Below are 20,289 nucleotides of genomic sequence, written 5' to 3' on the forward strand. Positions count from 1 at the left end.
GGATTATAGAATATAAGCTCAGAAGCTGAATATTTGCTACCAGAATATAATGATTCCATATGGAATCAGTCGGTCAGAATTCCTATCCTGAAATGTATTTTTCATCAAAATACTTGATACTCTTGCTTTTTTAGACCTAAAGACAAAATAAATAGAAAGAAAAATTTTTTTCACTTGGAAAAAAAAATTCAGGTCAGAAAGGGTTAAGAAGAAATGTCGAAAAATTAAAACAACTGTGAAAGAGGAAGCCGTGAAAGAATTTCAGACGGAGTTTAGGAGAGAAATATCATGAATGCATTCATTACTTGCAAAAGAGAAAAAAAATGAAGAAAGAGATGAAAAAGGACGAGCTATTTCTTATTTAACTTTTAAAATATATATTTTATTGAATAACACAAAAACCAATTAAGATTACAAATATGTATTACAAGGAAATGAATTATTAAAACATACAATAGGACAGAGACAAGTAATGCTAAGAGAATGAAAAAAGAATGAATCAATTTTTCTTGTAACAGAGGAAACATAAGAGTTTATGATCGCTTTCAGTTTCTTTCAGATACATGTCTTCTCCAATTCAGAAAAAAAGGTGCCAATTAGGATCCACCCTTTCATACGCTTCAGTTCTTTTAGTAATATTCAAGAGAGAACGTACTTTGTATTTCCTGCGTAAGTTCCACACGAGGTATTCTTCCTTCGCAGTGATTGAATGGTGTTAAGTATCGCCTGTGTGTGTTTATGTTGCAGACGAGGGCCTTAGCGCATATGAAGAGGAAGTTGTATATTCTGTGCATACTTTTATCAGCAAGGAACGGATACCAGTATTCTTATTGGCTTTGGGTGCGGTTGCAAGTGCAGGAGTCAATGTCCAGGACATCGGTGATGATCGCTTTATCTGCAGGTGGTGGTCAAATATGTGTTCTACGGTATCTGGGATGTTACAGAAGAGACTAACACCTGATTCACTATGTTGGAAAGAAGCGTAGTAGTATTAGACAGGGTGTTATGCTCATTGAAAGCTGCGTAACATGCACGTTTGAAGAAGAGGAATAAGACGATAGTGATGCGTGTGCGAAGGATGAGGTTGAAGCAGCTGACGTTGATTGACGTGTTCATGAGAGTTTCCAGAAGTAATTCAAAGTTCCTGAGATGTAGTGATATCTACACCTGCTTGCACCTGTTTATACACATACAGGTCACTGAATTTGAAACTTTTATTTAATGCCACAGAAATCAGTGGTTTCCATATAGGCATGCGACTGCCAATACCGATCCTCTTCAATTCCCTGCACATACTTCGGGGAGATATGAATCGGCAACAGTCTTCATTAAATGTTTCGGTCAATTGCTGCACATAATAAGTTCGGTTTGTCAGTACAAGCTTTCTTAGACGACGGCGATCTCGTTCCTGACAGATTCTTAGGAGGACCAGAGTTACGCCTTTGAGACAAGCAAAGTGGATTATTTCCCCACTGCTTAAGCACCCGGGATATCTCACCTTTTGAGAAACCAGTCAGCTCTGCTATTTTCAAAATTCTGGCTATAGTCAGACGGGCACCCACAATAAGCCTTTATGGAACTCCGAAAGATCCTTTGTTTTTCCCACGTTTACTGATCAACAGCATTCTTGAATAGTTGCCTAGAACACACGATGATGAATGTAACCAAGTATTTTGTATATACGTTGGGTACGTGACGTTTATGTACATCTTCATAAAGATTTCTAATTAAGTGACCGGTGTGTGTGTGTGGGCGGGGGGTTTCCACAAGGTAGATACATTAATGAAATTATCACGAGATCTTGCCTTGATTAAAGCAACGGCATATGAATTAAATTCCAAAACATTTCGTCTCCGCAGCATCAGGAGATGACAATCCCTTTTGGCTAAACAGACAGGGTTCAAATCCCTTAAAGGGAGCAACATTTATAATCTCAGAATGAAAGGGTTTGTCTTCCTGAATCTCAGTATTCATTCACAGAACAGACCAGGGTACTTGAAAACGAATATTGGGCTGGTGGTGGACAAGACGGATTCTCGCACTCAAGACAGTCCATAAAACAGGAAACAGGATACACCTTTCCTCATTTATCCTGTTTCCACAAACATGATACTTTTCTGGTGAATCCCAACAAATGCACACCTTCTGTAAGTGGAGGGAATCCCAACCAGACCTCTAAGTGATAAATAAATTTATTATCCTATGCACTATCTATCTTCCTTGATGTAGGTCTGAATTGTGTATTTCCATCCGCAGAGCAAGATCTAGTTTCCATGAACTGTCGATGATATCCTACAGTTGTTACGGCAAACAAAGAACATTCGGCAGGATTTTCCCGAATAATTCAACAGGTAGTGGCAGTCTCACCAACTACCGTTCAAGTCAGTTTTTCCACTTATACACTACATAATTCTTTCAGTCACAAGGATGGAACTTTTTCATTCTTCATATCTGACATCTCATGTCACAGAAAGCCAAACTTGGAATCTCCGTTTTTGTCTCAAAATAATTGGCTTGATCTATTCGCTTGCATCGACTTTCTATCTCTGTCGCTATTTCCAAACTGTGGTAACTCTATCGTGTTTGATTATTTATCTTTGAAGTCTGAATTTCTGCATTGAAAATATACAATCAGTGCGGTCATCTTCCTTCATTAATTCAATGCTCACAAATGAAACGAGCACCCCCTTCTCCAAATACACAAATTAAGATGAAAAAGATGCTGAGATAATGATAGCAAAGATCTACCACAAATTCTTCATCTACGCACCGGACTACCATTTAATAACCTTTCTCGCAATACCTGTGTTTCCTTCTTAACTGGTTCTACTTCCCCATAGAATTAGCAGGGCGGATCTATGGACAATCATGGATATTGGGAATATTGCAGGCACGTAGATGTAATATAATGGAAAACAAGACACCAGTCATCCGTGTCTCTTGATGCTTACTATTTATCTTGTGATGGTTATTCCTGGAGTATGTGAACTTGAATTGATCAAAAGCGCTTCAAGGATTACGAAACATCAATCTTTTTTGTTAGTTTGTTTGTTCTTCATTTCCAATTTAGTTGATGAATTCCGGTCTCGTTTAAACATTATAATAATCAATGAAACAGATTTTCTCCGCCGGTGGTTTCAGAATAGAAAGACACCAACTTTCTTAGAATAATATTCAGCCCCTTTCGATCATCTTGAGTTCAACAACACTTGATAAATTAAGTGCTACTCGATATTAGTCAGCTGTTCCCAATAAAAAGGTTTATTTAATGTTAATCTCAAAAACAATCTTCAAACTGAAACTAAATCAAAGAAAGAGAAGGAACGTTGGATGACCTAAAAGCAAATGATGTAAGACCAAATAGAAATAAAAGCGAATTACATGTAAATTATACGCGTGCTGGTTTTATAAGGTTCAGTATTAGGGAAATGCTAGCTGAGAGATCTTTCACAATGTTCAGAATACGAAAATAAATGATAAGTTGGAAATAATGAGCAAGAATATTTGAATATGATTATTAGAGAACAGAAGTGTTCAGTTATCGAGTCTGTGAGCCATCCTCAGTGAAATCAAGAAACCAAATTATCTTAAGACTCCAGAAGATGCCTTAAGATTCCATTATTTATTTTGTTGTAGTGTAGTTTTGTTTTTTCGTATCTTTTAATCTCTGAACCTTCACTTCTTGATTAAATAATAATATTGAAATTTTGTGGTGAAGTAGACGCGAATAGGGAAGGTACTTCGAAGTGGCGTACCTAAGTTTCTCAACATCTGCACACGTTAAGGATAATAAGGTTCCAAAGAAGGAAATATGTTAAGTGCACAATTCCATCAGTGTTAAAACAGAAGTCGGAATGGAACTTTCCATAAACTAATATTCTTTCCCAATTTTTGTTTTTCTATTTCTGTTTCCTTCATTTTATAATTCAGCTCCGAGCTTTTTTTCTTCCCTAAAACCCCGTTATGTTGCTACTATTAAATTACCCTGGACTCTTTGCCAAGTCTGATAGAAATGGCTTCTTCAGGAGAAAAAATTTAAGAAAGAGAACGCTAATGCATGTTTTATTCGGTCCCGTCACATTCTAATCAAAAACGACATATCTTTTGTTTTCATTTCGGACGACTGCTTTAAGAGGGGGGAGTTTTTCCTTAATGCATATTTTCTGACAGCCCTCTAGCGATTTGAGTGAAGAAAAATAAGAATGCAAAATATCGCTTCCCTTGGCAAAGAGGATAAGTTGGAATGTAACAGTCTACGTTTCGTACGAATTCTGTATTTTCACAAGATAAAATGCAGAGAAACTAAAAGTTCTCAAACTTAATATTAAAGTTTCTTAATGACTCAATTCAATTTAAACGTAGTTTATTGGAAGCGGAACATGAATGGCTATTTTAAGACAACTTGATTGCTGTCGTAAAAGATTAATTCCTGACATCTTTTTTATGATCGAAGAGCTATTAATCGAACTAGAATGAAAAGTTGACTTGCATTATAAATATATTAAAATTACAGTATGAAATGTGAAAAAAAATATATGAAAAAAATTCATTTTTATTTTTTAATAGATCATATAGAACGCGATTTCATCTAATGCTCAATTTAACCGCATTTTGTATATCTGCCTTGTAATTTTATTCACGTATTTATTTTTCTGGAAACAGAAGTAGCATGGCTCGTTCCAACAATGATCACGTAGTGCGTGGCGAATGATGGGTAACACGTGGATAGTATGCTATATTGTAGAGAAGTAAATGAATGATTTGGGAATTAGGCATGTGTTAACTGGATGTAGAATTCCATCAAAATTAAATGAATTAGACATTTTAAATTTCAACTTCTGAAGTGCAACAAAACATTGGAATATAGAAAATTCAAATTAATTAACATTTTATGCGATGAATTAAGGCATATAATTTTATCTAACACGTTCGAAAATGCAGCGCATGCGCTTTCGAAATATTGACTCAAAATTATAGAATTGGATCTTCCATGCAAGGCTTGAATCTGTAATTTTTGTGCGCGATCTCAGAATGATAAAAGTGATGCATTTTAGTGTACTGATTTATTATAGTTTTATATTTCATTTCATATTTTATATAACATGTATAATTGCTAAAAGAATTAGAAATTAAAATATATTTATTAAATGCTATGCTATCTATTGGACTACACTTATTATTAATACCGTATGGAAGAGGAAAGAAAATTTTTGTGCACTTAAATACAGGAAACGGAAGTATTCTTTAGTTTTCATATTAACTTAATCAATTCACCAACGATCGAATTAATAGATTCAAGTAGATTTATATATCAACGATCATGCGATTCTCCCTTAGTACCAAATTAAACCTTTTGCATTAAAATTGTAGTCTGTGCACAGAAATAAATGAGGTATGATAGAAACTAAAGAGAAAAAAAAAGGTGAACAAAAATGAATCATTTAAGATGTGATAAAAATCTTGAATGCCTGTGGGAAAATGATGGTTGGGAAACGGTCCGTATGGGTAACCATCGGATAATAAAAAAAAAATACTTTTTTTTAACGTTTATCATTAAAATGCAAATAAATAAGAACAATGTTGCAGATGGGACGAAGTTATCATTATCTAGTAAACCCTGGATATTAATCATTAGATTTATCAAGCAATAATTATATGTAAATGAATACAACTTGTTGGTAAAGTTTCTGCGAAAATGTTTTAATATAAAAATGCAAATAGGCTTCATTAAACAATAAAAAAGCCGACAAATGATCATTATAATTTCAAGTTAACGGTCATCGATCATTTTAGTTTACGAGAGGAAAGAAATTCTACAGTGATTAAATGCCGGATCACAAAAGGTCAACGTTGTGCATTCATCGGTTACATCCGCTTGTATTGAATTTCTCTTTAGATAAGGGAAAATTAATTTCTATCAGCTATGCTTGTTTACCTGCTCTTTCAGTTACCAATACTGGTGGTGAATTAAAAACCAAGAACGACTTTAGCTTCAATTAAACTTTGCATGCGAAGTTTAGAAGTTTCGAAATGTGTGGGGAAGTAATTTGACGTCAGACCTTTCGTTAAGATAACACTGCTTTTGAACAACGACACAGGAAAGCAACCCTTGAACTCAGAGATTCGCCACTGTGTAAAGGAAGTGGGATATGCTCTAAACACCGGGACGGTAGTTAAGATAAGAGAAATGGGCTCTCTCACAGTTTATGTTCCGTCCGCTTGACGTTTGTTAATGCAGTCAAGAATCGATAGATAGTTTTAGTTAGTTACACGGAATGAATCTTATTTCTTGGGATTCGCTTTTAAGTGTGACATTAAGATATACTATTAAAACTAATAAAATAGTTAAGTTATAAGTGAAGGACAACTACACTTCTCTTAATTTTAGATCCTTACAGCTCATAAATACATTCATTCTATTGGACAGCATGCGATCTCCTATGAATATATCCAGATTTCATTTGCAACACAAAACGCAGAATCCAATTATGATATTAGTTATGCAACCTTGAGTCAAAGCTACTTAAGGCTATCTGTGTGCACTGTCCTAATGTTGAACTAATTAAAGCCACCATCACAGAAGTGTCCGTGTTAAAGTTCTGCTATGAGAACACTAATGAGTTTGAAACAGTATTGTCTAATAGTGGAACCTTAGAAATCAACTAATAAAGCGAGAAATCACGGATATATCAGTAGTTGCGTCTTCTATTAATTCGGTGTTATAACTGCGCATGTCAAGAACGTAATTGTAGATAACCTTAGGGTTCAAGTGTTAATATCGTAATTCTGCTATACACGTTTGCTTTTAAAGTCAAAGCTCATGTATTCATAAGCGCTATTGGGATATCGAAGGGAATATATTATTACAGAATAAGGCTAGTTCCCTAATAGCAATACGAATCTTCGTATCAGGATAGAAAGCAATTTATATTTTAATTAAATGGAAGTAGATACGAGCATTAGATTTACTATAGTGTTTGAAGATATTTTCCAGAAAATCAGAGTTGTACTTTGTATTAATTTAGGAACTATTCTTATATTTTCGTAAGTTCCATATTGGATTTCTAGAGCAGGGTTTGCGAATTATCTAGCACTTAGCCAACCAGTGATACTAAGCTACGATAGGTCAACTACCTTTCGCGAGTGGGATTAATATTAAAAAAATACGTAGTGATTTACTTTCTTCTTAATTAATATTTTTCAGTGTATATTTATGGTTAGGATTAGTTTTACAATGTTTCTAGTATCTTAAATGAAAAGCTCAATTTAATGGGCCTTGTTTGAAATTGGCTAGGTTTATAACTAAATAAATCAGAAGATATATCCATCTTCTTTATTGAATCCGTGATACGATCATCAAGTTTTCAATTGGACATTTTTAATTATCTTCTTAATTTGCGCAGACTTTTTTCTCGCAGATTTTGTTCCCAGACTTCTCCAAAATTGTCTACATTTCATCTTCAACCATTGAACCTTCCAGTAGAGAACTCGTATATCATGTGGGCCTACAGCATGAGCAAAATGAAGCCTAATATATCAAATAAGAAGACAAGGATTTTGAAAAAAAAATATACCTTAAATATATGTATATATGCCATGGCACCGATTCAGTATCATATCCATGATTTATTGTTTTTCATATTCCTCTGTGGGTTGAATCTAACAGCCCAATGATGTGTTCATCTAATCTCCTGCGTGTTTGTAGTTATCATAAACACTAGAGCTACCATTGATCGAGTGCCCTTCCTCTGATCACAGCCAACTTCGTCTCTGTCTGCCATTCTGCTTGATCTCCTGTGCTATGCTATTCTGCAAATCTTGACACACACTAGAGTATGCATTATAAGAAAATCTCGGTAGTTTCAAACTGTTTTGAATAATTTATAAACATTATTGTATACTAAATTAAATCACATATATTACATTCATCAATAGTGAATCATTGACCCCAAATTTCCAGAATAGTAAATGGTCAAAGTGAGAACATTTATACTAACAATAATAGTTTTGTTTTCAAAAATTTTCTCTTAGTAAAAAAAAAAAAAAGTGAATTGATTATATCAATCTTTCCATTTTTACTTCCTTCCAAAAGACAATGATGTAAACATCTTGAGGATTAAATTAGATAATGTCTACACTGAGTTTATATTTTCTTTCGGTCTATGTAGCTTTATGAAAGAAGATTATAAAGAAACTTGAACAAAATACAATTACCGAACAAAAAATATATATTTTTAATGTAGAGGAATTTAAGTATTATCCAGAGCTTAAACACATAAAAAAATACAGTTTTTTACCTCTCACTTCATGCAACAGGCAAATAACTTAATCCACATAAAAAGGCTATTTTTTTTCTCCGTTCAAGTTTTGGATCCCAAGATTTATGCTTTGACAGATTGAATTATCCCACAAAGTAAGTGTAAAAAGTAAAAAGGTTACGGAGAAAAACTTATCTGAAATTCACAGATGTTTCAAATGGAAAATCTCCGCTCCTAGATCAAAGTAATATCTCCCAGCTGGAAGTAATTTTGTTCACTGACAGCTTAACAAATTACACTCATGAAGTAGCTAACTCAGCAAGAGCCCAAACAGTTCTTAATAGAACTATCGTTGTAACCAAGATATTACAATATATAATCCATAAAGTTTAGCTTTTATTAAACTCTTTCGCCAATTCAGTCTTCATGACACCCGTTAAGGGTGTCGTTTTCTTCGGCAGACTTTGGTTCCGGAACGAATTGGATTACATTCTCCCTTAACATTTAAACAAACGGCGGAATGCCATGGCAACGAAATAGACGGCTACGGCCTTAAAATGAATAGTTATAAATTTAGGTCAATCAATCATTGCACAGATATTGAAGTTAGAATTCTTCACATTGTGATTTCATCTGAAATATTTTATATGATTAATCAAACCTAAACCACCTAAATAATTGCTTTTACGAAACACTATTAAATATTTGATAATAAACTCTCATTCCTTATCACGTCCAACAATTATTCATTCCTTGCTTATATTGCATTCCATTTCCATATCTGATCAATTTATTATCTTGTTCATATAAAAAAGACAACAAAACTCTGAACTAAAGTAATTTGCTAGTTTATCCGCAAATTACTTTTACTACATTTTGTTTGCCGTATGCTATGAAATATTAAATGATCCCTTCATCTCATTATAACTCTATGGTTTCACACGCTCCATTGTTAAGTATGCTGTAGTTATCTCGTGCTGATATGTTTGTACTTTTAATTCTGGATTATTCCACAAAGTGTGATAATCCAGAGTTTATTCGTAGTCTGCTGTTATGTTAGTCATAAAATATCTAAGAGTTTATTCTCTTGTGTTTTATTTTATGCCAATTGCATGTCAGAAAAGTATAAAAAAACATTTCCCAAAATGAATTAGTCTCTTCACTTGTCAAATAAGATATCCAGGCCTATAAAAATATTAAAACAGACACGTGTAATAATCTAAAAAAAATGCTGAACAGAAGTGAAAGTTAATATTGAAACAGATTTTCGTTTACATGTATATATTAAATAAAAAAATTACTGAAGGACAATTTGGATAGGTAGTTGTATAGTTGATTATTATTTTTTTGTTGAGAAGTTTTTGCATTGCATTTATATATATATATATATACAAGAAGTTGTTTATATAAGCAATGAAATATACTTTGTTTTTGGATTTTCATTGACTATAACAGAGAATGCCAATTCATTGGATGGGATGCTTCTATTAAGCATTATTTCCTGCCTTTACTCTTCTTGTTTAAGTCATCAAAATTTTAATTAATGTCTCAATTATTGTAAATATTTATTTGCGTATAAGCGAAGGTTTAGCTTTGATGAAGTAGCACTAGTTGACAATTCAAATTTAATTACTATTATTTTTCTTTTCAGTGATGCCTTTATTCTGCAAGAGAAAAGTGCAAATTCTGCAGAAAATTCATAATAGAATACTGTGCACAAATTCTTTCCATCAATTAAATCACTGTCTGTGTAAAGGAGATTTGCACCAATCTTCTTATAAAAACTTGGGCACTCAGTTATTGTGTGGAGAGTTTAGTCCTGAATTGTTTTTAATAGGTACTCGAAGTAAATAACTATGTTAATTACTAATTATAACTGAAATTTTACTTATCCTATTCTAGCATACTTTATTGTGGAATGTGCCAAGATCATGTAATTATAACAAAAACGAATAATAATTACTTAGAATGTAAATCCTAGTCGAACTGGTTCTCAATAAATTAAAATCGCACTTATAATTATTTATCATTACAACGTTCGAAATAACATTTCTCATTCGGATTTTTCTTCATTAATAAAAATATTGTGTTGCATAGCAACAAGAGCTTCTACTGACGTAGAGCGCTGAAATATCGCCTACGCTGTAACATGACATCACCAGATAACACCAGATTGTGTGGGTGTGGGTGGATGGGTGTACATTACATACTGTATATGTAATGTACACCCATCCACATATTACATTACGTTACATATACAATCTGTTATATGCAAACCAAATCTATTTTCTACTATTATAAGGATGAAAGTCAACGCTACATCCATCTATTTAATATGCTACCTTCGAAATATACACTATTATTTTGCTACTGTTATATATATATATATATATATATATATATATATATATATATATTCTATTGTTGCCATGGAAACGCATAAGTCGCATGTATCTTACTCAGACGAGCAAAGTTATTTTCGTTTTTAAAAATTAATTAGCTTGTTTAACATTGGATTTTTTAATATAAAAAAAAATTTCAATAACAAGCAAGCTATTAATCTGGAGATGTTATATACCGATGCAGGTTCTATAATTCCATCCTGCATGCATTCTTTTCTCTTCTCTTGCCTTCTCTTGGGGTTTTTACTACAAGTCTAGATGGTGCTCGGAACAGAACATAACAAATATCACCAAAATGTTTATTATTATTAATAATTAAATGAAATTCTGGTTTGGAATAACTGGGGCAGGTTTCCATTTCGCTTACATTTTTCTCTTTTATTACGCATCGCAGATATATGTTATTGTTCTTGTAATCTTTTTTGTCTCGACTGTTCTTTTCCAATTAGTTAAGAAGCTCTTTCAGAAGAAAGAACGTCTCAAATTAGTCTCTGATAACAAGCCTACAGCTCGGATATCCGAGACTTTTTTGCCTCTACGAACTCGAACAGCATGGCACCGAAACATTAATAGATATCATATTAGCAGTCTTTGGGAAGGAAAAATATATTCCGGTCAGAAGAGGAAATTCTTAATAGCTCCAGTAGAGATGATGGAAGCTCATCTATGGGCTTTCGTAATAATAATAATAATAATAATAATAATAATAATATAGTGTGACATGTTCGTTTTAATAAAATTGTACTTGTTATGTAAGTTTAAAAATTGAATAATTAATTTGAAATCAGTCAAATAATCATCGAATTTTAATTTTCATTTTAAATAATAAACAACAACTTCTAGTTAAATTCGCTGAGTAAGATATATGATATAATAGTTGCGAGTAAGATTTTGTTGGTTATTTGTTAAATAGGAGAGTTTAGGATGAAGAAGTAACATTAACACCGTAAATCAACTTTGCAGATATCATGAAATGTGTGCAGGCGTGTAAATAGCAGCAGTGCAATGACTTGAATCAGCACATTGTGCAAACACAGATGACATTCGTTATCTGTGTTTTCTGTGATCTATGTTTGTTATTCTGGTGACGTTTCAAAATGCTATGAAATTGTCAAGAGCATCTTCATAAAATGAAAATGTTCTCGTAAAAGAATGTAAGCATAGTTTGATGAGCGAATTCTGTGAACTGCAAGCAAAGCAATATCATATTGAGTTGTAGTGCTATAGGCGATATGCTTAGAAAGAGATTAGAGAAGTAGAGTAGAAATTTAATTTATACATGGAGAACTTCTGAAGTGGTCGCATGACTGGCTTTATATAGAAACCTGTAAAGCACGTACTTAGGAGGTGACATATTTACAATCTCAGCATTTCATAAATACACACACAAAGAAAGAAACTATTTATTTGGAAATCTTGAGTATTGTGTTTGTGTAGCTGTAATTATATTAAAGCGAGAAATGACTACATAAGCAGGAAATTTTTTTTTAATTTCAAGAAATGCACATTTTTAAAAATTTTTTTAAATTTTGAATTAAAAAATACAGAAGCCAAAAAAGGCGTGGATGACTTAAATTTTTTTCCCAAAGCTTCAAAAAACTTACTGTCGGTTCTGATTGGTAGAAGTTAAAACTTTGGAACAGACTTACCTTCGAACTGTAATGGAGGATCTCCTTCAGGAGCAGACATCTTCAGTACAAATATGACATATTTTGATATTCATACATTTATGTAAATATCTAAAATACTGATCTATCGTAGTAACATTGTGTGTGTGTGTGTGTGTGTGTGTGTGTGTGTGTGTGTGTGTGTGTGTGTGTGTGTGTGTGTGTGTGTGTGTGTGTGTGTGTGTGTGTGTGTGTGTGTGTGTGTGTGTGTGTGTGCAGAAGATGCCCAATGAATATTATATAAAAATCATTATCTATATTTATATATAAAAACCAGTAAGCTAACTCTGTTGCTAAAAATTACATATTTTAATATGTTCTTCATACGGTTTGGTTAAAATGTCATTAAAGCTTCATGAATGAATATAACTTAAGGCAAGTAATACATGCTAAGGAGTAAACATCTATTATAATAATAATGGATCTGCGTCTGCAATGTCCTTAGTACCAACTGATAACAACAGACCACCTACAGATAAGTAGCTGATTATCTGAGTCACGATAAAGTTCAAATATCAGTGCTCTCCATCTACCAGCACTGATTTTCTTAAAACAAAAGGGAAAAAAAAGGTGTTGGCGTGACTGTTTTAATGGGAAGCCCGTCATTTCCTCAGGCGCGAACTTCTTAGATGTCAGCAAGATAAGTCGTTTCTCATCTTTCAGGACCTTAGGGAACTTGAAAACTGCTGAATATTCAGTGTTTTTGTTTCACCTTTGCTTAGCTACCGCGTTTTTGTCTTTCTTTTTTTAGCATTATAACTAACGCCCCTCCTGAGCTTCTACCTGAAAAGGTTGAGAACGTCAGACTTGAAACTGAAGGGGGTAATAAGTAAGTAATGCATCTTAAGTGAGTAATATATAATGGCACATATGCTAAGCCGGTCAGAAATAGGATTTTTCTATCCATAAAGTTCTCATGTTAGAATTCAAATGATCTCGGACGTCACAGATGAATTCTTCAGCAGTGATTCTAAAATGTAGAGGAAATGGCAGATCGCGATGTAAATAGAAAACAGTATGTTATCTGATGTTTTTTAAATTAATAATTTTAATTATGATTATTTATAAATGGTGTTAAAATCACATTTTAAATAAAATAACTTTTATGATATTTTAGGGAAAACAGTATTTTATTCTTTTGAATAATAAATGTTCCGTAATTTTTATAGAATTAATATAAATATTTTTTTTAATTTGTATGTTATAATGCGTAGAATATGAAATCAATATCTCTATCGATTATGAAATATGACTTTTTTGATTTTTTAAAAAGTCGAAAATAATAATTTAGTTATGTTTCCATAGAAACAGCATCTTTGGTTATTACTGATTTTCTAGACATGTTATTCTATCTAGATATTTTTTATTTAATTGACTGATGCATTGCTGAATGAAGATGTATTTATTTTCTAGAATTAAATTAATTTAATTTACTACAATACTCTTTGTTGAAGACTTAATTCTAATGTTCACTACTAAAGTATGTGTGAAAGAGTTCTTGGACAGGATAGTTTCTTTCTTTACTGTTAGATGCGTAGAAGGGAATGTAAGGCAGTCGAGCACCATGTCACTTGTCCAACAACCTCGACTCGAAAAAAGACCGAAGGTGGAAAGCTGTTTTTCTGCACGCACGTGACAACTGCATGGTTATTGCAGAAAAATGAAAAAATCTTGAGATGCCTTTTCTTCACAAGATCGCTTCTCATTTTCTTTATTCTAGAAACTCCTTTCTCTCTGGTTTACTTTAAAAAATACCCCTTTCTTACATTACAACGATAGCTATCCTGTGACAAACTAAATGTCATCCTAAACATATGCAATGCACGCCCGCCTATTTTTATGCATTAGTCAACCATTGTTGCTTATTAAATGAAATTCGTTTGTTAATTTCATCGTTGAAGTCAGGATCCGGGGAGTAAATTGTCTCTAGTAATCGAAAACAAGTGGACTAGAGATAGATAGTAGAAATTTCATAAAGAACCTTGAAGATGAGCACTAGCGGTTCTCACACTTACGTATGGATCTGTTGAGAGTACCATCCCGGTTGAACTAACGGAATCAAGGCTTCTCAGCATTAGTTAATCATGTAGATTAATGCTGGTACGAGATTATTTGAGTTTGTAGATTTGATTATAACAAGAATAAATTCCATGCGAAGTTACAACGTGCTAGGAATGGAGTGTGTAGAGATGGCAATTAAACATCTTAAATCATTTTGTAGAGAATTTTCATATAATGTTCACATTTGATAGCTTAATGCAGCTGGATATCCAGTAATCTCTTTAGAAAAAAATAATGAAAAAAATATTTTTTTATTACTAATTATATGAAGAGCCAAAGGCTTCAATTCGGCGACATGAACTTATTTAAGTTAAGGGATATTACATCCATATTGTTTCTTAGCCGAATAAGAAATTCAAAGAGTTTCTATATTCGGCATGAAACTCTCTGAGTTTCCTATTCGGCTAAGAAACAATATGGGATGTAATATCCCTTAACTTAAATAAGTTCATGTCGCCGAATTGAAGCCTTTGGCTCTTCATATAATTAGTAATTTATTAGGACACCTTCTTGACAATTCTCATAGAAGGGATGTAAGTTCTGTTCGCTACAAATTTGTATTAATTAGGTCTACCTACTCACTGATGAGACCCCAATGAGGGAGGAAACCAGTGCGGGGATGATATGGCTTAGAGAGGCTCCGCTTGGAGGTAGGTTTTTGCCTGTCTCTGAGTGGGGCCACCGCTGAGATTGTGGCTCTGCTTGGTGGTGGGGTGAGCCTGCCATCTGAGTAGAGCCAATGCTGAGAAGTTCTTCTCGGTGATAGGGTGAGCCTGTCATTGAATGGAACAACGCTGAGTTGGGCGATCTTTCTGGAACGTCTTATTTTTAGAGCCCGCTTCACCTATACAAAAGGTTGAAACCGGTCTATGTAGTGACCTTCTCTCATAATGTAGAACACTAATACAGCTCCTAGGAGCTAATTCACATTATGGGTAAATACCAAGAATAGTGATCGGAGCTTGCTCCACCCTTACTATGCGTTGCCTCAGTTTGCACTACCAAATGGGTCAGGTGTTGCACTCTCCAGGTATTTGCTTACGCTTGGAATCGCCGAACGTTATATAGTTTCTATATTCGGCATGAAACTCTTTGAGTTTCTTATTCGGCTAAGAAACAATATGGGATGTAATATCTCTTAACTTAAATATATTTTTTTATAATGTCCTCACAAATGAAAGGTCACATGACCTGTAACTCAACAGTGACACGTGTGAGTAAGTGATTGCGGAAAAATAAGTTATCTATTGGTATGTAAATATCTAAATATCTAATAATACGGCTCTATTGTGGTAACAGTGTGTGTGTGTGTGTGTGTGTGTGTGTGTGTGTGTGTGTGTGTGTGTGTGTGTGTGTGTGTGTGTGTGTGTGTGTGTGTGTGTGTGTGTGCAGAAAATGCCCAGTGAATATTATATGAAAATCTGAAAAATGAAGATTTGAGTTTTGAGAAATGTTTTATTCTATTTCTAGATTTGAAGTTTTATTCAACATATTAATTATTTTTATTCTTGGTAAAACGTTACTTAAATTTATAATTTACTGCAAATAATAAACAAGAACGCCAACATCATATATGATTGGGTGAAGAACTAATATATATTTTCCTATTTATATATGAACAAACATGCAAATTGTTTCGACAAAATAAGATCTCCATCTACAAATCAAGAAGGCCTGGATTAAATTCTTCATAAACAGAAAACAGCCTGCTTTTGTGCATCTAACACTCTCTCCTCTCATAACACACACACACACACACACACACACACACACACACACACACACACACACACACACACACACACACACACACACACGAAAATCCTCTATTCTTCTAATATTGCGCTGTTCTTTCTAGGCTCACGCACGTTGAGATGACGTTCATTAATGGCTTACACCATAGCTACGTGTTTCTACATAACATCTAATCTTCATGACATCTAGTCTTTGCGAAAGAAGAGAATTGGTCCAGTTGAAAGTAGAAGAACTGAACTTTTCCTAAAAGTGGCACTTTTATCAGAACTACTCTTCTACTGAGTGCCTGCGATCTACTGTGAGCATATCATTTTTCCTTCGCCTACTACGGAGCCAAAAACAACACGTTCTGATAAACCAGCGCAGAGGCAAAGCATAACTCCCTTCGACGAAGTCTTTTATTTCTGTCTTATATTTTCTCACATTCATCCTTACATTCTTTCTGCATCAATCTCTCTCTCTCTCTCTCTCTCTCTCTCTTATGTTTTTTTTTAAAGATTACCGTAGCTGTCTAGTAGTCATTTTAATCTCCTAATGACAGCCTTGTTGACAGATAAATTTATACCGTGAAGCATTTTCTTTATAATTCACTAAAACCTCCGCGAGAATACAATATACAAAGGTTTCGGGTGAGTCTTCAATTTTCCTTCAGAACCGAAATGAAGTCTGGCTTGAAAGATTTTTTTCCCCCATCTATACTAATACTTGCCTTATCCGAAACTGTCAAAATTGCTATGACAAAAGACCTTACCGTAATCCTACGTTCCGCCTGCAAGAGGACACCTGGTGCAAAAGATAAGTAGGAATCGAACTACCTCATCCTACAGGCAGTCCTTTACCAGAATAAGAAAAGATGTAAAGGCTTCCAATATGTACGTGTGAAAGGTAAGATCTCCTTGTGCGAACGACGCCTTCTTTGCAAGACGCCAGCTAGAAAGAAGCAGTGTCGTATGAATGCTTGTGATCTGCACCACTCTAACTTAATTGGCACGTGATCGTCTTAGCTAGACCTAATTCGTGTGGGCATTCCGCTGATGGAAAGGGTTCGATTAGGTTACGTGAGCTGAACTTCCTGTATTCTGACGTACACAGTGAGTAAGAGGCTCAGAAAGGTAAGAAGTAAGACCCGAAAAAATGCTTACTGAGGACAGAAAGCATAATGTGAAAATTATATTAAGTCCGATTTTAAGCACTTAACTTCATTCCACATCGCTGCAATTTTCTCCGAATAGCTTCTGATGTGCAAGGAGACAAAAGCGGAGTTAAATGATTTATCGTATTTGTCAGGAGAGATTTAATGCAGACAAAAGAACTACGCGTTTGTTAAAATGGCGACTAATTCTAACACGACAATAATTCTATATGTTGTAACGCCAATTCTAATTTTCTATCTCCACGACAAAGTGAATTAGAATAGAGAGAGAGAGAGAGAGATTATTGTAATTACATAAATGACATTTAGATTCCTTTATCTAAAGAGTGGGGGGGGGGGCTCTCTTATCTAGAGACCGAGTCTTCAGAGATGTTTAATTCTTCGATTATTACTGCATTTTAAATATTAAACTGAAGTTTTAGTATTAACGCTACTAATACTTGTAAGACAGTAGAGTATTTTTATCCACTGCAATATTTTCTTCTTCTTCACCATCTGTTTATCCCAGAATGGATTTAGTTCGTCCTACTGTAGACTGTAAATCCTTAACCAGGAAACTCAGTCCTAGAATGGATGGAATGCTCATAAACCTCTAAACTAGGGACTGAATTCTAAGGAGGATTAGGTTTATGTGCATTATAATGAAGTCGACTTGCAGTCCTTTACTGAATCCTCTCGTTGCTGGTGTATTATATATGTATATTCTCAGACCGATTTCATGCTTGCTGAAGAAAAATCTAATTTCGTGAGGAAAAAATTCCCATCTATATATGAAACGGGTTAAGTCACCTTCACAAAGCTTTGAAAACGTTTGATGCATCTTCGACAGGACAGGATCAAACGCACTTTTTTCCAACCGAATGGAAAATGTTGCAAATTCTGGAAGTTGTTACTTTTTTGCACTCGTTTAAACTGAGCCTTCGTAAATATTCAAATAAATTTTATCTTAAAATATACATATATTTTTAATTATTTAAAGTAATCGTACCTTCCGGATCTACTAAGAAGTTAATAAGAAGTGAAGAAAAATGCATTAAAAGCTACGAAATTGAAAATTGCAATTATTGCTTGTTAGACATGTTGCATTATTTATTGAACATGGTTTAATACGTAATATGTTTAATATATGATATGTTCAATATGAAATATATTCGATATATTTCATAATGAACCATGTTCAATATTATATATTGAACATGGTTCAATTCTATCAGTTTTGTTTATTAGCTTCTATCTGTAAAAACTTCTATACGGTACGAAGGACATTTTAATTTGTTCATCAGGACAAATTAAAAAGATCAATTAAAGAAAGATTAACAAAAATAGAAAAAAATATCCTTAGCCCCACCAGCGCTACTAATGTGTTATCAGTTTACAACCTTTCATGTGGTGAAGTTACACACAAAATGAAACTCAGATGGACGACTTGTAGATAATATGAAGTTTTTACAAATTGATGCCATGAAATCAACGTGTTTAACACGTTTACTTGAAACATTTTCAACAGATAATGTATCACGTCCAACAACTACTGATAATTTTTCGCTTCGGTATACTTGGAATATTTTCAAGCATTTCAGTATGTCTTCAATTATGGTTTAGTACACTTTTGTATATTTACTCTACAATTTTCGATCGGATTCTTCGATTGTATATTTTCGTTTGTATTCATATTCTAACAAACCATTCTAATCATTTAGACTATCATATTAATTTATGACAGTTAAAAATGAACTTAGTTTCTCCGTCAAAATTCTACTGAAATTGTCCCGTGGAATTATTTATAGCAGGCAAGCTTCTTCTTCCAATACTGATTTTATCATTCTTGACAAGAACGAATGATCAAAACACTTCCAACAACAATACTCAACAGTCCGCGTGTTTAATTATTAACCAGCATATGCTGCAATTTGCACGTTCAATAATATGTACGTGCAATAATGCACGTTGTCAGTTTGCAGTATTGAACTACCATGATTACCAGTAATTCACCATCTAAAACGCGTCTGGATATTCAATAAATGACTCTTGATCCTTTGTATAAGGAGTAAAATAAGATCAAACAATATTCTTCTAAGAAATAGAGTAATAATAAGAAAAAACGATATTTGGATGCCTAAATATTAATGCGATTGCACTGATGGAGGAATACAAAAACCGTTAAAAGTTTCTTTGAACTTATTTCTTGATTCTTTTGTCGAAAACAAAATACCTGAGAGGTCACCGAATGAATATAAATTCTCTTTCCACTTCTCGCATCTCCGTTGTACTTTCTTGACTAATTCATGCGGTTAACCTAAATATAAGAGTTGTTCATAAACATTTATTATAGTCTCGTGCACTTCTCTTATCCTCATCAGAAACCGCCACAGCCGCTACGGTGAAACATCTGTTTCAAAGTCCATTAAGTCCTTTCTCCCTGTAGAAAAGAGCACATTCAGTGAAAATCGTCCGAGCACAGAGCTCTAACATTAATTATAGGGCGATGTTAATTATGCCATGTCACTTCACTTCGATATATTTCGAACCAGCCCCGTTTCAGTTGCAGTTTTGTTCGTCATTAGGAATGCTTTCAAAGGTGGGTGGGTTCTATGTCAGCACGGAGATCGGCGCGCACATTGTCCACCTCTTCGTTTCTGTAATGAGAAAGTAAATTAAGGTTGTGAGAGTTAGCTGAATTAAACTGAGATAAAAGTGAATATTTTTAGTTCGAAGTATGTATCGCGTGCGCTTTCATATGACAAACTTTATTAAATTCGCTTCTTGTCGGATGTTTAATACTGATTTTTGTCATAAAAATGCACAATGCTGTTTGAAAAGTTCATATTAATATATTTCTATGACGGTTCCTTCTCATGGAATATACTAATATGGATTTCTTTAATATGCACTTCCCTCAAATATTCATATGATCTCTTTCTCTCTCGCTCTCTCCGTTTCAATTTGAATTAGATTAATACCTGCACGAAGATAGAAATCCACCCATCTGATAT

At 33.8% G+C, this 20,289-nt stretch overlaps 1 long non-coding RNA gene across 3 annotated transcripts in view; it reads right to left on the bottom strand.

The window, feature by feature from the left end:
* The window catches only part of LOC150108653 (uncharacterized), a 305,460-nt gene that overhangs the window by 99,857 nt on the left and 185,314 nt on the right, over positions 1–20,289 (bottom strand). For 2 of the 3 annotated variants that reach the window (XR_016550674.1, XR_016550673.1), the window contains exon 3: positions 19,509–19,932. This is a non-coding gene — a long non-coding RNA (uncharacterized LOC150108653). Of the gene's footprint in view, positions 1–15,847; positions 19,933–20,289 lie in introns of those variants that run through there. The other variant, XR_016550672.1, reaches the window with a different exon arrangement.

This window comes from Typopeltis vanoorti, chromosome 3 (assembly GCF_054136105.1).
Source record: "Typopeltis vanoorti isolate ZY-2024b chromosome 3, IOZ_Tvanoo_1.0, whole genome shotgun sequence".
Lineage (NCBI taxonomy): Eukaryota > Metazoa > Arthropoda > Arachnida > Uropygi > Thelyphonidae > Typopeltis > Typopeltis vanoorti.